Genomic DNA, 12,701 nt, shown 5'->3' with positions numbered 1-12,701 from the left:
AGAAGTAGGGATGTACGAAAGTTCCGCCACGGATCTCGGGGAGGCCGAATGCCAGCGCATTCGGCCCCCCGAAATGGGTGGCGGAACGGCCCGCCACCCCCCCCCCCGGGACGAGACTTACCTTGGGCGGATCTTCCTGGCGGTGGCGGCTCTGGCGGCAGCTCCGGCGGTAGTTCGGCGGCTCCGGCAGTAGTTCGGCGGCAGCGGTGCGGCGGCCAGTCTTCCGACCGGCTGCCACCGCCACCATTTCCAGTTTAAAAAAAAAGTGATAGGCTACGTAAAGATTTACGTAGCCTATCACAGCTAGGTTTAAAAAAAAAACGTGATAGGCTACATAAATGTTTACGTAGCCTATCACAGCTGACTTTAAAAAAACAAACAAATGCGCGTACGCAAATGGCTGCGGCCATGGCCGCCGCCATTTGCGTTCCTTATTTTGGCACGTCTTAGTCTACGTAAACATTTACATAGACTAAGACAGCGAAAATAAGGGGAACGCAAATAGCGTAGCGTCTACGCTATTTGCGTTGCCCTTATTTTCGCTGTCTTAGTCTACGTAAATGTTTACGTAGACTGAGACGTGCCAAAATAAGGAACGCAAATGGCGGCGGCCATGGCCGCCGCCATTTGCGAACGCGCTTTTTTTGTGTGTTTTTTTTTAAGTCAGCCGTGATAGGCTACGTAAACATTTACGTAGCCTATCACGGCTGACTGCAGGGACGCAAACGGCGGTGGCTATAGCCGCCACTATTTGCATCCCTGCTAGCCAGCGGCCGGATGTCTGGCTGCTAGCGGAGCCGGCCGGCGGCTCCACAGAATCGCTGCAGAGCACAGCCAGCTGGCCAGGATTCCGGGGGGAGGGGGGACAAACGGAGCGCCTCCCCCCCATCCAGGATTCCGGGGGGAGGGACGGAGCACCCCCTCCCAAACCATCAGCATAATCCGCGAAAGGTAAGTGATTTTCGTACATCCCTATCAAGAGGGCACGTGGTCGGTCGCATTATTGCAAGCATCTTGTCCACATCATCAGGCCGTAACAACTGGAACTGATCCCACAAAACCGGGCAGATGGTTGCATCAGACACCTCGACTGGTACTGCACTAACAACAGCATCAAGGTTGCTGCGGCGACAAGCGATTTTGTCCTCAAAGTGCGTTGCAAAAAGGTCACAGCAGGTTCTCGACGGCCAGGGCCCCATTTACTGGGGAAGATGTTAACAACCGCCGGACCACCCGGAAGAGCTCCGCTGGACGGCTACTTGAGGATGCAATGGAGGCAGCAAAATAAACCTTCTTTGCTGCCCGCACTGCCACACAATAGGCACGATTATGCACTCTAGAGCGTGCTCGGTCGTCTTCACTTCAAGTCTTGTGCCATTTGCGCTCCAGCCGACGTCCAGCCTGTCCATTGGTTCCATTGGAATTAGCAAAGTTCCATTGGAATTAGCAAAGAGTATACCATATTTTTAAAAGGTAGATTAAGCCCTTTTAGGAGAAATATTACACAATTTAGATGTTGTAAAACTAATGGTGACTGTAGCCATGAAATTAAAAGACGCTTGCTCCTTGGGAGGAAAGCTATGGCCAACCTAGACAGCATAGTAAGAAGCAGAGACATCACCTTGCCGACAAAGGTCCGTCTAATCAAAGCTATGGTTTTCCCAGTAGTAATGTATGGCTGTGAGAGCTGGACTATAAGGAAGGCTGAGCGCCGAAGAATTGATGCTTTCGAACTGTGGTGCTGGAGAAGACTCTTACGAGTCCCCTGGACTGCAAGGAGGTCCAGTCAGTCCATCCTAAAGGAAATCAACCCTGAGTGCTCATTGGAAGGACAGATAATGAAGCTGAAGCTCCAATATTTTGGCCACCTAATGCGAAGAGAAAACTCCCTGGAAAAGACCCTGATGCTGGGAAAGACTGAAGGCAAAAGGAGAAGGGGACGGGAGAGGATGAGATGGCTAGATAGCATCACGGATGCAATGAATATGAACTTGAGCACGCTCCGGGAGAGAGCGCAGGACAGGAAGGCCTGGCGTGCTATGGTCCATGGGGTCACGAAGAGTCGGACACGACTGAACGACTGAACAACAACAACAACAACCTTTCAGGGTTGTTGTAAGAATAACTGAGATGGTGTTTATGAAGCATTTTGAATGCCTCTAAGTACTATATAAAAAAGCCTACTTGAACCTGGTGCCATCCAGATGTGTTGGACTACAATTCCCATCATTCTCAGTTACTATGGCTATGTTTGCTGGGTAGGCAGGGGGTAGACCTACACATCTGTAGGGCACCCGATTTGAGAAGTCTGATATAAATGAATACATGTATTATTGTTTTCTTGTACAGCAGAGGTGGGCAGAAGGTAAATCTGGATCTGCTGCTAGATCTCTGAGTGATCTGCAAGGATTTCTGACTTCCAGTTATTTAGCAATAGTTGCAACAAAATGATTTCTCTCCCCGCTCCAATTACACTGCTGAAATGAAGAAAGCATGGAGCAAACACGGGTGCTTCCAGATGGACAGCTCCTAGCACTCCCAATCAAAAGACATTGTGCAACAGTTCCGTTTTTTCCTCCTAAACGGATTTGTTGTGGTAAGGAAAAAGACGGAAAAGCAGTGGGAAAACATGGGAGGACGATGACATCTGGATCCCCCCATAAAATTCTGCGAACGACGCAGGGCCATTGCACAGTTTAAAAAACCTGACTGGAAGCACCTTAATTCTAAACATATGTCTTTTGCACCAGGCTCTGGTTGGTAGATCTCAGAGTTCTAATAAAAATGAAGTAGAACAGGGCAGAAAAGGGCAACTGAAATGATGAAGGGGTGGGAGGAACTCCTCTAAGAGGAAAAGTTACAATGTCTGGGACTGCTGAGCTTAGAAAGGAGGCAAGTAAGGGGAGAGATGATACAGGTGTACAAAATTATCCATGGTGTGTATAATTATGCATGGTGTGTAATGCTCTCTCTTAATACTAGAACCTGGGGTCATCTCACAAAGCTGATTAGTGGGAACTTCAGGACAGATAAAAGAAAGTTCTTTATTCAGTGCATAGAAACTATGGAATTTGCTACCACTGGACGTGTGATGGCCACCAATTTGGATGGCTTTAAAAGGGGAGTGGACAAATTCCTGGAGGACAGGGCTATCAATGGCTACTAGTGTTGATGGCTATGTGCTACCTCCAGTACCAGAGGCAGTGAGCCTCTGTACACCAGTTGCTGGGGAACATGGGCGGGGCGGGTGCTGTTGCGCTCACGTCCTGCTTGTGGGTTTCCCGTGGGCAGCTGGGTGGCCACTGTGTGAACAGAGTGCTGGACTAGATGGACCCTTGGCCTGACCCACAGGGCTCTTCTTGTGTTCTGATGTAGATCCTGCAAGCCTGAATTCTGTCTGTCCACCGCTGAAGTTCAGCACCTTGCATGGTACTGGTACTGGGCCTGTATCAGTGCTAAATATAGTAGCATTGCTGCCTAGGACTGGGGTGCAAAAACGTAACGGGAAAATCCGAAGCCTGCCTTCAGACTTCTCCTCAGGGTCCAGGAGGCAGAACCAGCTGTGTCCTTGGCCGGCCAGCTCCTGACCCCGCGCACAAGCACACGATGTACTTGGCTCCATGCATTTCCCAGAGCCTCACTCGTTTTCCCCATTCCTGCCCCGCCTTCGGCCTGTCTCCTTTCCAGCGAGGCTGAAACGTTCTGGGTCTCTGCTCTGACCTGGCTTCTGCCCCTCTTCCCAGGTCTACACGGGGGGAGAACATGGGGCAAGGCGAGGCGGCTGCCCTCACTGTCCGTTTCCATGCCTGATCTGAATCTGAATCCATGTACGTGGAAATTGCGAACAGGCAGGGAATCGTAGAAGTAAAAACAGCACAAACGAAGGAGGGAGATCCTGTATTAAGGTGGACTGGCTGCGATGCCACAAAAGGCAGTTTTTCCAAGGCAGAAGAGGATTAGAATGGCGGAAGTAGATCTAAGAAGCTGGACTTCTTTGTGCAAAACTTTTATGCGTCTTAGCTGCTCCTTAATACCCTGTAACGTGAGTAGGGTTGTTTGTACGGATTTTGTTAGATCTGTTCTGTCTGTGCTTCGTCAATTGTCAGGCGTCTTATGTACCATTCATATGAATATAAATATATATATATATACACACACACACACACACATATACATATACATAACCAGAATAAATAAATTACTAGCATTTAATTACTTGCACTAATTCAGATTAGTGCTGATGGAAATTAATTAATTCACATTAGTGCTAATGCATACTAGCGCTAATTAACTAGTACTAATTAGCCATTGTGGATTAGCACAAAGCCCCCCCCCACTCCGTGAAAAAAACATCCACAAGTCCATGGAATCCATGTGACTTGGAAAAAGCCAGTCCTTTTCGGAATCTACAGGTCGGATTCACAGAAATCCAAACATTTGAATCTGTTGCAGATTTCTCTTACGTCCGTAAATGTGAATGCTATTTTTATCCATCAGAGTATCTAAAGGCGCAATCCTGTGCATGTTTAGTCAGAAAAACGTCCTACAACTCCCAGCATTCCCTAGCCAGCTATGCTGACTGGGGCATGATGGGAGTTGTAGGACTTTTTTCCGTCTAAACATGCATAGGGTTGCACCCTAAAGCAGCCTTCCCCAACCTGGAACCCTCCAGATGTGTTGCATTACAACATCCATCATCCCCAGCTGGCATGGGCCATGCTGACTGGGGTGATGGGAGCTGTAGTGCAACACATCTGGAGGGTGTCAGATTGAGGAAGCAAAGGGTGATGGGGTAAAGGTTCAGAGCTGTAGAATGCTCTCCTTCAAGAGACTTATTTATGTTCCTCTTTAGTCTTTTTTTGGATGCATGTAATCCCCCCCCCCACATTTATTCCTCCATGCCTTTGAGAATTAACTAATGCTTGAGCAGCAACAAGCCTCCAAACGTCGGATCCAGAAATTATATGATATTGAAAGACAGATCTGCACTGTCTGGCTAACAGAACTTGGTCTCCAATGGCTGACGGGATTCTGCCCAGTTATGTTCTCTTGCCTTGTTATTTGACATCCCTTAGGAATATCCAAGCTCGTAGAGCATTTATACTCGCAAGACTAAATGTTCTACCAACAGTAGTGCTCCAGGGCAGATTTCTGAAAATCCCACTTCAAAACAAGTTGTGTTCATGCAAAACTGGAGTCCCTGAAACTTTGACACGTGCACTTTTGTATTGTAATTTTTACTCTGATTTGAAATGCTGCATAATTTTTAGGGCTGTGCACCGCTTTGGCCCGAGTCGAAGTGGGCTGCTTCGGGTCACTTTGAGCCGCTTCCGAGGTGAAGTGGAAGGAGCATGAAGCGACCTGGAGCGGGTCGGGGGCTCTCCGAAGCGCTTGGTGCACTTTGGAGCTTCAGCACCCCAGGCCCAGCTGCTCCGGCACCCCCTTACCCAAGCCGCCCACCTCCTCCGCCACCTCCGTCACCACCGCCTCCACCACGGTCATCATTACCGCCGCCGCCACCTTCTCCACCGCCACCATTGCCGCCGCCGCCGCCTTCTCTGCTGCCATCATCACCGCTGCCTTCTCCTCCAGGGCCGTCATCGCTGCCACGGCCTTCTCCTCCTCCTCCTCCTCTGCCACCGCCAGCTCCCGCGGCCTGGACGCGCGCCAACTGTTATTGTGGGGAGTCGCCGTTTTCAAAATGGCAACTCCCAGGAATTTCCAGGAGGTGGCCATGTTAAAAATGGCGACTCCCCGCAAGAAGAGTTGGCGTGCGTGCAGGCCGCAGGAGCTGGTGGCGGCGGCGGCAGTGGCAGCAGCGGCAAAGGTGGTGGTGAAGGCGGAGAAGACGGCAGTGAGAAGAAGGCAGCAGTGGGGGTGGCGGCAGCGGTGGTGTCAGGGGAGGAGGAGGCGGTGGCTGCGACAGAGGAAGAGAAGGTGGCGACGGAGGCGGCAGCAAGGTCAGGAGCTGGGGGCTTGCATGGGGGCGTCAGGGGGTGACCCGAAGCAGGGTTCGGCATCCGAATCCCGCTTCAGGTTCAGGGCCGAGTTGGGTCCCCCCCCCTGAATCAGCCTGAGCCAAATTGGGCCCGACTTCAAAGCCATGAAGTGGCTTCCGAGTTGGATTGAGGGGTCCCTGCACAGCCCTAATAATTTATCCTCTTCTGATCAGTCTCCCAGTTCATTCAGATGAAAGATTGGTAATCGACTGTCTCTCAGATAAAATCCCACATGTCACTGAACAGGTGGCTGATTTCTTTCTGGTTGCCAGGCGAACAACAGCCAAGCTGTTTGACTGTATTGGTTAAACTGAAGAAATTATAGCCTGTGTATTTTAACTTGAAGGGGTCTAAACAACCGTAATAAAAACTATTTGACACAATTTGATTTGAGAATTAACTATGTTTTTGGTTTGGGGGTTGTTATTTTACTGTTGCTTGTTCTGAATTTGTTTTAAACAGTTAAAATGGTTTTATATTGTTTGAAAGAAATGTTAAAACTGTTTCATTATCTGCCAATTGCCTTAGGAAGTTTTTTTTTTAAAGAACAGAAGATGAGCCGTGCTGAATGAGACCTCCCTAGCCCAGCATTCTGTTCCCACGGTGGCGAGCCAGGTGTGTCAGCACTCGTCTGTGTTCTCCAGCAACTGGTATCCAGAGTCATACTGCTTCTGAAGCTGGAGGTAACATGTAGCCATCATGACTAGTAGCCACTGAAAGCATTATCCTCCTGGAATTTGTCTAATCCCCTATTAAAGCCGTCCAAGTTGGTGGCCATCACTACATCCTGTAGTTTGGGGAGTAGGGTGTTAGCAGGCAAGTATATCAGTAAATAAATAAGATCAAACGGGTGGATAATCTCCTCCCTGCTATTTTGCTGCGTGCTTGTTGGTTGTATGGAAATTCGAATCCATGTTAGTTCAGGCTTCTACATGGCCTCTCACCCTGTCACCTGTGGCTAATAATTATTATTTCTAGACAAGCTTTACAAAAATTGGTAGTTTCAGAGCAGGCTTGGGTAGGAACAATGTTTTGGCCACAAATGATTCATTGAAGTATGTATCAGCAGATGGGCTACTAAAGAGTTGCAATGCCTGCTTACTTTTTCAATCTTATTTGCAGAGCTGGTCTTTAAAATTCAGCTCTTAAAAACACACTATGGTTGTTGCTGTTTTTCCAGCACCCCAAACTGTGAACATCTCCAGAAGGAGGCCTCTAAATCTTGCCGAGAATCCTGCCTCCCTCAGCCCTGATCCCAAACATTTCCCATGCCCAAATCCTGCTGCCCGCAAGCCACCCTTCGTGTGTGTGTTGGCTCTCGGCTGCCCTCCTCTCTGTAACACGGGTGGGTGGGGAGACATTTAGCTGAGCGGCCAGCTTTCCTAGGCTGGCTGGGATATATGGTGAGCAGACGTCTTCTCATGTTTGTGCTGCCCCCTCTGCCCTCCACAGCAGAGGCAGGGTCCAGGGGGTTTGCCTCAGTGCCAACCCCCCAGCGGTATCCCTTGCACAGAGGCGGCTTGGTACCGCCTGTTCTTTTTGGCCGGAGAAAAGGAATTTGAAAGTTTCCTTTGGCCCGGCTGGGAGTGTTCTGGCAGGGCTCCAGCCAGTGACTCACGTAGTGGGGACATGGGTCGTTCCCTGCCAAACAGAAAAAGTGACGTGGGACTCCAAAATGCCTTCCACTCCCCGAGGCTGTATACTGTTCGACTCCTTGCTGATCCCTGGTTTCATGTGAGGAATGGGTCATCAGGGTAAGGGGTGCAGCCACGGCAAAAAACACTTGGTCCCTTCAGCCCAGAATTGTCTACTGCAGCCTTTCTTGACAGAGTGCCTTCCAGATGTGATGGATTGCCACTCCCATCAAAGAGGCAACATCAGTGTATGCTAGGCCAGGGAGTCCTAGGTGTGGCCTCATCCCTCTTCCCACCACACTTTAATGATGCTTTGTTGAGTTACTCTTAGAATTCTCATCAGTAAGCTGTAGTGAGCTGGTTTGATGTTTCATCTTTATTTTTAAAAGCAGCGGATTATTTCTCAAATTCTCTCTGCTTGGGTCTTAAAAAAATGGATTGGAAACTAAAGCTGATTGGATTGTCTCACCTAGCTTGTGAGTTTATTTTTTTAAATTTTGTTTGAAGTTATTTTTAGGCTGTCTTTAAGGGTAAAACCCTATCAAGGTGGTGTATGGATTAAAAAGAATCTCGAAGTATACAAATAGGCAATCAATAAATATGCAATAAAGTTCTAGAAAACACTATAAAAAGAGATGATGCCAATACAATCTGCAGCCCACGGATTATGGGACAGCCAGAGAAAACAGGTGGGTCTTCAGAGCCTTGCAGAACATCTGCAAAGAAGAGGCCTGATGAATCCTGATGGAAACTGATTCCAGAGGTGCAGGGCCACCACTGAAAAGGCCTGCTCCATTGTACTAACCAGCCTACCCATATGCTGGACTACATGGCAAACACACTAACCAGTTTGTTAAGGAGTTTAAAGGAAGCTCTGAAACAGGGCCTGTCCTTCTCCATATATAAAAAGCCATGAGCCTGTCTTTTGCTGTGGGCAGGATATTAAAGAGACACAGGAGTGGTGGCTGCGTGACCTCTGAGGATAGAGACAAAAGGGGGTTTGGAAGCCTGTCCTACCTCACAGGGTGGAGGTGCAGACATACTGGTTTGTCATCTATGGCCAGGCAGAAACCTTTTTCAGCACTGGAACTGAAGATCCAGTTCCATCTTCTGGAGGAGTTATGAACTGAATCTTGGACATGCTCTTGCTACGGAGCTTTGGGCCCTGTGGGTAATAAGGCAGTTGCTAAGCCTAAAAACAGTATGTGTTGGGGCTGAACCGTGCTTGAAAGCCCACCCTCCAAGACGGGAGCTATTGTCTCTCAGTCCCATCTGTAGCCAAACTGCTCAAATAATGGAATGAACCAGATGCCTCAGAGCATATGCAGAGTGCCTTTGCTGTACCACCGAAGGTCACATTTCCTGTGTGTGAAATGATTATGTGCAACTTGTTTGTAGGTGAACCTTCACAGGTGGGTATTACCATATGCAGCGAAATAGACACACCTGGATTGGTAAAATGTCACAATCTATGCGTGGGTTGCATGTTGAGTTCTACAGCCCTGTATGGTCTGGGACCTAAGCACTGGAAAGACTGCTTGCCTCCAGGTGTGTCTGCCCATACATCTCCAGGTAGGGTTTTCCGAAACCCTGAAGAGCCTCTGCCGGTCGACAAGTAGACACTACTCAGCTAGATCAGTATTCCCCAATCTGGTGCCCTCCAGATATCTTGGACTACAACTCCTATCATCCCTGAGCTTCAGCCATGTTGGCTGAGGCTGATGGGATTTGTAGCCCAAAACTTCTGGAGGGCATCATGTTGAGGAAGGCTGAGCTAAATGGACCAATGGTATAAGGCAACCTCCTATCTTGAGACGGGTCCACACTTAAAGGTGGCCTACAAGATGATGGGCTTCTCCACATGGGGCTTTTATGCTGCCATCGAGATTGGTCACTCACGAATGTTTGCGGGTTCTTTACATGATATCATCCTTCAGGGCCTCTCCCGCTCTTTGTAACTATTATCACGGGTTTCTTCATGACGAGGCAACTCTAGTATTCTCTCTCGATCCTGCTATAGAAGCCTCGTGAAAATAGGAATGTCAGAGAATTCCATGACGGATCTCGATGAGGCCGAATGCCAGTGCATTCGGCCCCCTGAAATCCATCGCGGAATGGCCTGCCACCCCCCCGCCCCCCGCAGATCCCCCCGGGACGAGACTTACCTGGGGCAGATGTTTCGGACAGCGGCGGCTCCAGCGGTGGCTGGTCTTCCGACCAGCTGCCGCCACCACCATTTGCAGTCTGTGTTTTTTTCTCCCCCCCCCCCCATAGACGTGGTAGGCTACGTAAAGACTTACGTAGCCTATCACATCTGGGTAAAAAAGAAAAAAAATGCGTATGCAAATGGCGGCGGCTATGGCCACCACCATTTGCATTCCTTATTTTTCGCCATCTTAGTCTATGTAAATATTTACGTAGACTAAGACTAAGACAAGAAAGGGGAACGCAAATAGCGCCCAGTACGCTATTTGCGTTCCCCTTTCTTTTCTTCGTCTTAGTCTACGTAAATATTTACGTAGACTAAGACGACGAAAAATAAGGAATGCAAATGGCGGCGGCCATAGCCGCCGCCATTTGCGTATGCATGGTTTTTTTTTTTTTACCCAGAGCCCTCCGCGGCCGGAAATCCGGAGCACAGCCAGCCGTCGAGGATTCCAGGGGGGAGGACCAGATCGCCTCCCCCACGTCGAAGATTCCAGGGGGAGGGACGGAATGCCTCCCCCCCACCATGAACAGAATCCGCGAAAAGGTAAGTGACTTTCGTACATCCCTACGTGAAAATATTCAGTTCTGCCATACTGCAGCCCCATCTAGTGGCTGTATAATGAAATATATAGAATATGCCGAGAAAGAAAATCCCTGAGAAAGGGCCTGTGTCAGTCTGTGTAACAGAGCTGATCTTAATCCTGCAAAGAATCTGGAACAAACAGCTCTGGTAAGGGTGTGGGATTTTACCCTCGTGTAGAGAAGCCCTATGAATATGTATAAACTTACTCAGCAAGTGCAGCAAGCAAGGAATCCTAACTTGAAGAATGTTATTATGGCACCATGGTTTCCATTTATTTCCTATGTTGAAGCTCTTCAAACTTTTGATAAATTCCAACCAAGTACAGTTGCCTATATTTTTTTTCTGATTAATACACACGTACATACAAAACGACATACACTCACAGATACAGTCAGTGCCAGAAATATTGGAACAAGGATAACTGTTTTGGCAGTTGGCCTCTGCACACCACCACATTGAAGTTGAAAGGAAACACACCCAGATGGGAGCGAAGTCAGGACTTCTAGCTGTAATTCAAGGGGTGTGACAAAAGTGGGGCACCAACCATTCAGGAAGGACAGCCAGTGGCATAACACCCCCCCCCCCATCGTTGGTGGCTCATAAGTAATGGAACAAACCAACATAATTTCAAACTTAAGGGTCGCCTTTAATACCTGGTTGAAAATCCTTTGCAGTCAATGACTGCCTGAAGTCTGGAACCCATGGACATGACCAAATGCTGAGTTTCCTCCCTTGAGATGCTTTGCCAGGCCTTTACTGCAGCTGCCTTCAGCTGCTGCTTGTTTGTGGGACTTTCTGCCTTCAGTCTTGTCTTCAGTAAGTGAAAAGCATGCTCTTTGGGTTGAGATCAGGTGACTGACTTGGCCATTGAAGAACATCCCATTTCTTTGCCTGGAGAAACTCCTGGGTAGCTTTTGCTGTATGGGTCATTATCCACCTTGCAACATGAAGTGGCGTCCTATCAGTTTGGCAGCATTTGGCTGAATCTGAGCAGAAAGTATAGCCCTATACACTTCAGAATTCGTCCCGCTGCTTTTATCAGCAGTCAGGTCATCAATAAACACCAGTGACCCGGTTCCATCGGCAGCCATACATGCCCATGCCATAACACTGCCTCCACCATGTTTGACAGATGATGTGGTATGCTTTGGATCATGAGCTGTTCCTTTCCTTCTCCATACCTTTCTCTTGCCATCATTCTGGTACAAGTTAATCTTGGTCTCATCAGTCCAAAGAATCTTATTCCAGAACTGGGCAGGCTTTTTTAGGTGTTTGCTGGCAAAGGCTAATCTGGCCTTTCGGTTCTTTAGCGTTACCAGTGGTTTGCACCTTGTTGTGAAGCCTCTGTATTTACGTTCATAAAGCCGTCTCTTGACTGTAGATGTTGACAATGACATGCCTACCTCCGCAAGAGCGTTCTTGACCTGGCTAGATGTTGTGAAAGGATTCCTCTTCACTGTGAGCAGCATTCTGCGGTCATCCACTTTAGTTGTCTTCCGTGGTCTTCCAGGCCTTTTGCTGTTGCTGAGCTTGCCAGTTAATTCCTTCTTTTTCAGGATGTTCCAAACTGTTGTGTTGGCCACTCCCACTGTTTTTGCTATCTCTCTGATGGGTTTATGTTGTTTCCTCAGCCTAATGATGGCCTCCTTCACTCGCATGGACACCTCTGTGGACCTCATGTTGGGAGTTCCAGTGAACAGCTACCAAATGCAGATGTAACACTCAGAACCACCTCCAGGCCTTTAATCTGCTGGATTGGTCATGGGGTACCCAGGAAACAGGCCACACCTGGCCATGCAGCTGCTTGTCGGCCATTCGTTCCATTACTGATGGGCCACCAACGATGGGTGTGTGTGTATGCCACTAGTTGTACTTCCTGAAGGGTTAGTGCCTCACTTTTGTCAAACCCCTTGAATTACAGCTGAAAGTCCTGACTTCGCTCCCATCTGGGTGTGTTTCCTTTCAACTTCAATGTGGTGGTGTACAGAGGCCAACTGCCAAAACAGTTATCCTTGTTCCAATATTTCTGGCCCTGACTGTACATCTTTTATATATTGTATCACTTGTATTTTTACTTTCATTAGGTATTGATTTCCTACTTAGGTCATTTTACTGCAGATGTTCCATAAACATATCAGTTATAGACTAAGATTTATAATTAGTGAATTCCTTTGTTTCTTTAGTGATTTTGATTTATTATTAAATATGTTCTTCTTTTTATTGCCTTTATTTTGTTAACTGTATTTTGAAATAAATAAAATTCATGATAAAAATAAT

General features: G+C 48.1%; 1 long non-coding RNA gene across 1 annotated transcript; it reads left to right on the top strand.

The window, feature by feature from the left end:
- Positions 1 to 3,645: 3,645 nt before the first annotated feature.
- On the top strand, positions 3,646 to 12,692 carry LOC146337583 (uncharacterized). Its single transcript, XR_014785007.1, has 4 exons — positions 3,646 to 4,042; positions 6,528 to 6,682; positions 10,244 to 10,385; positions 12,056 to 12,692. It is a non-coding gene; the product is annotated as an uncharacterized LOC146337583 (long non-coding RNA).
- The last annotated feature ends 9 nt before the right edge of the window (positions 12,693 to 12,701 follow it).

The sequence above is a fragment of the Heloderma suspectum genome, chromosome 10, assembly GCF_057233095.1.
Source record: "Heloderma suspectum isolate Gila_16-S chromosome 10, 16-S_ref, whole genome shotgun sequence".
Taxonomy (NCBI): Eukaryota; Metazoa; Chordata; class Lepidosauria; order Squamata; family Helodermatidae; genus Heloderma; species Heloderma suspectum.
Note: the sequence above shows the minus strand (reverse complement) of the source record. Positions and strands in the feature narration are given on the sequence as shown.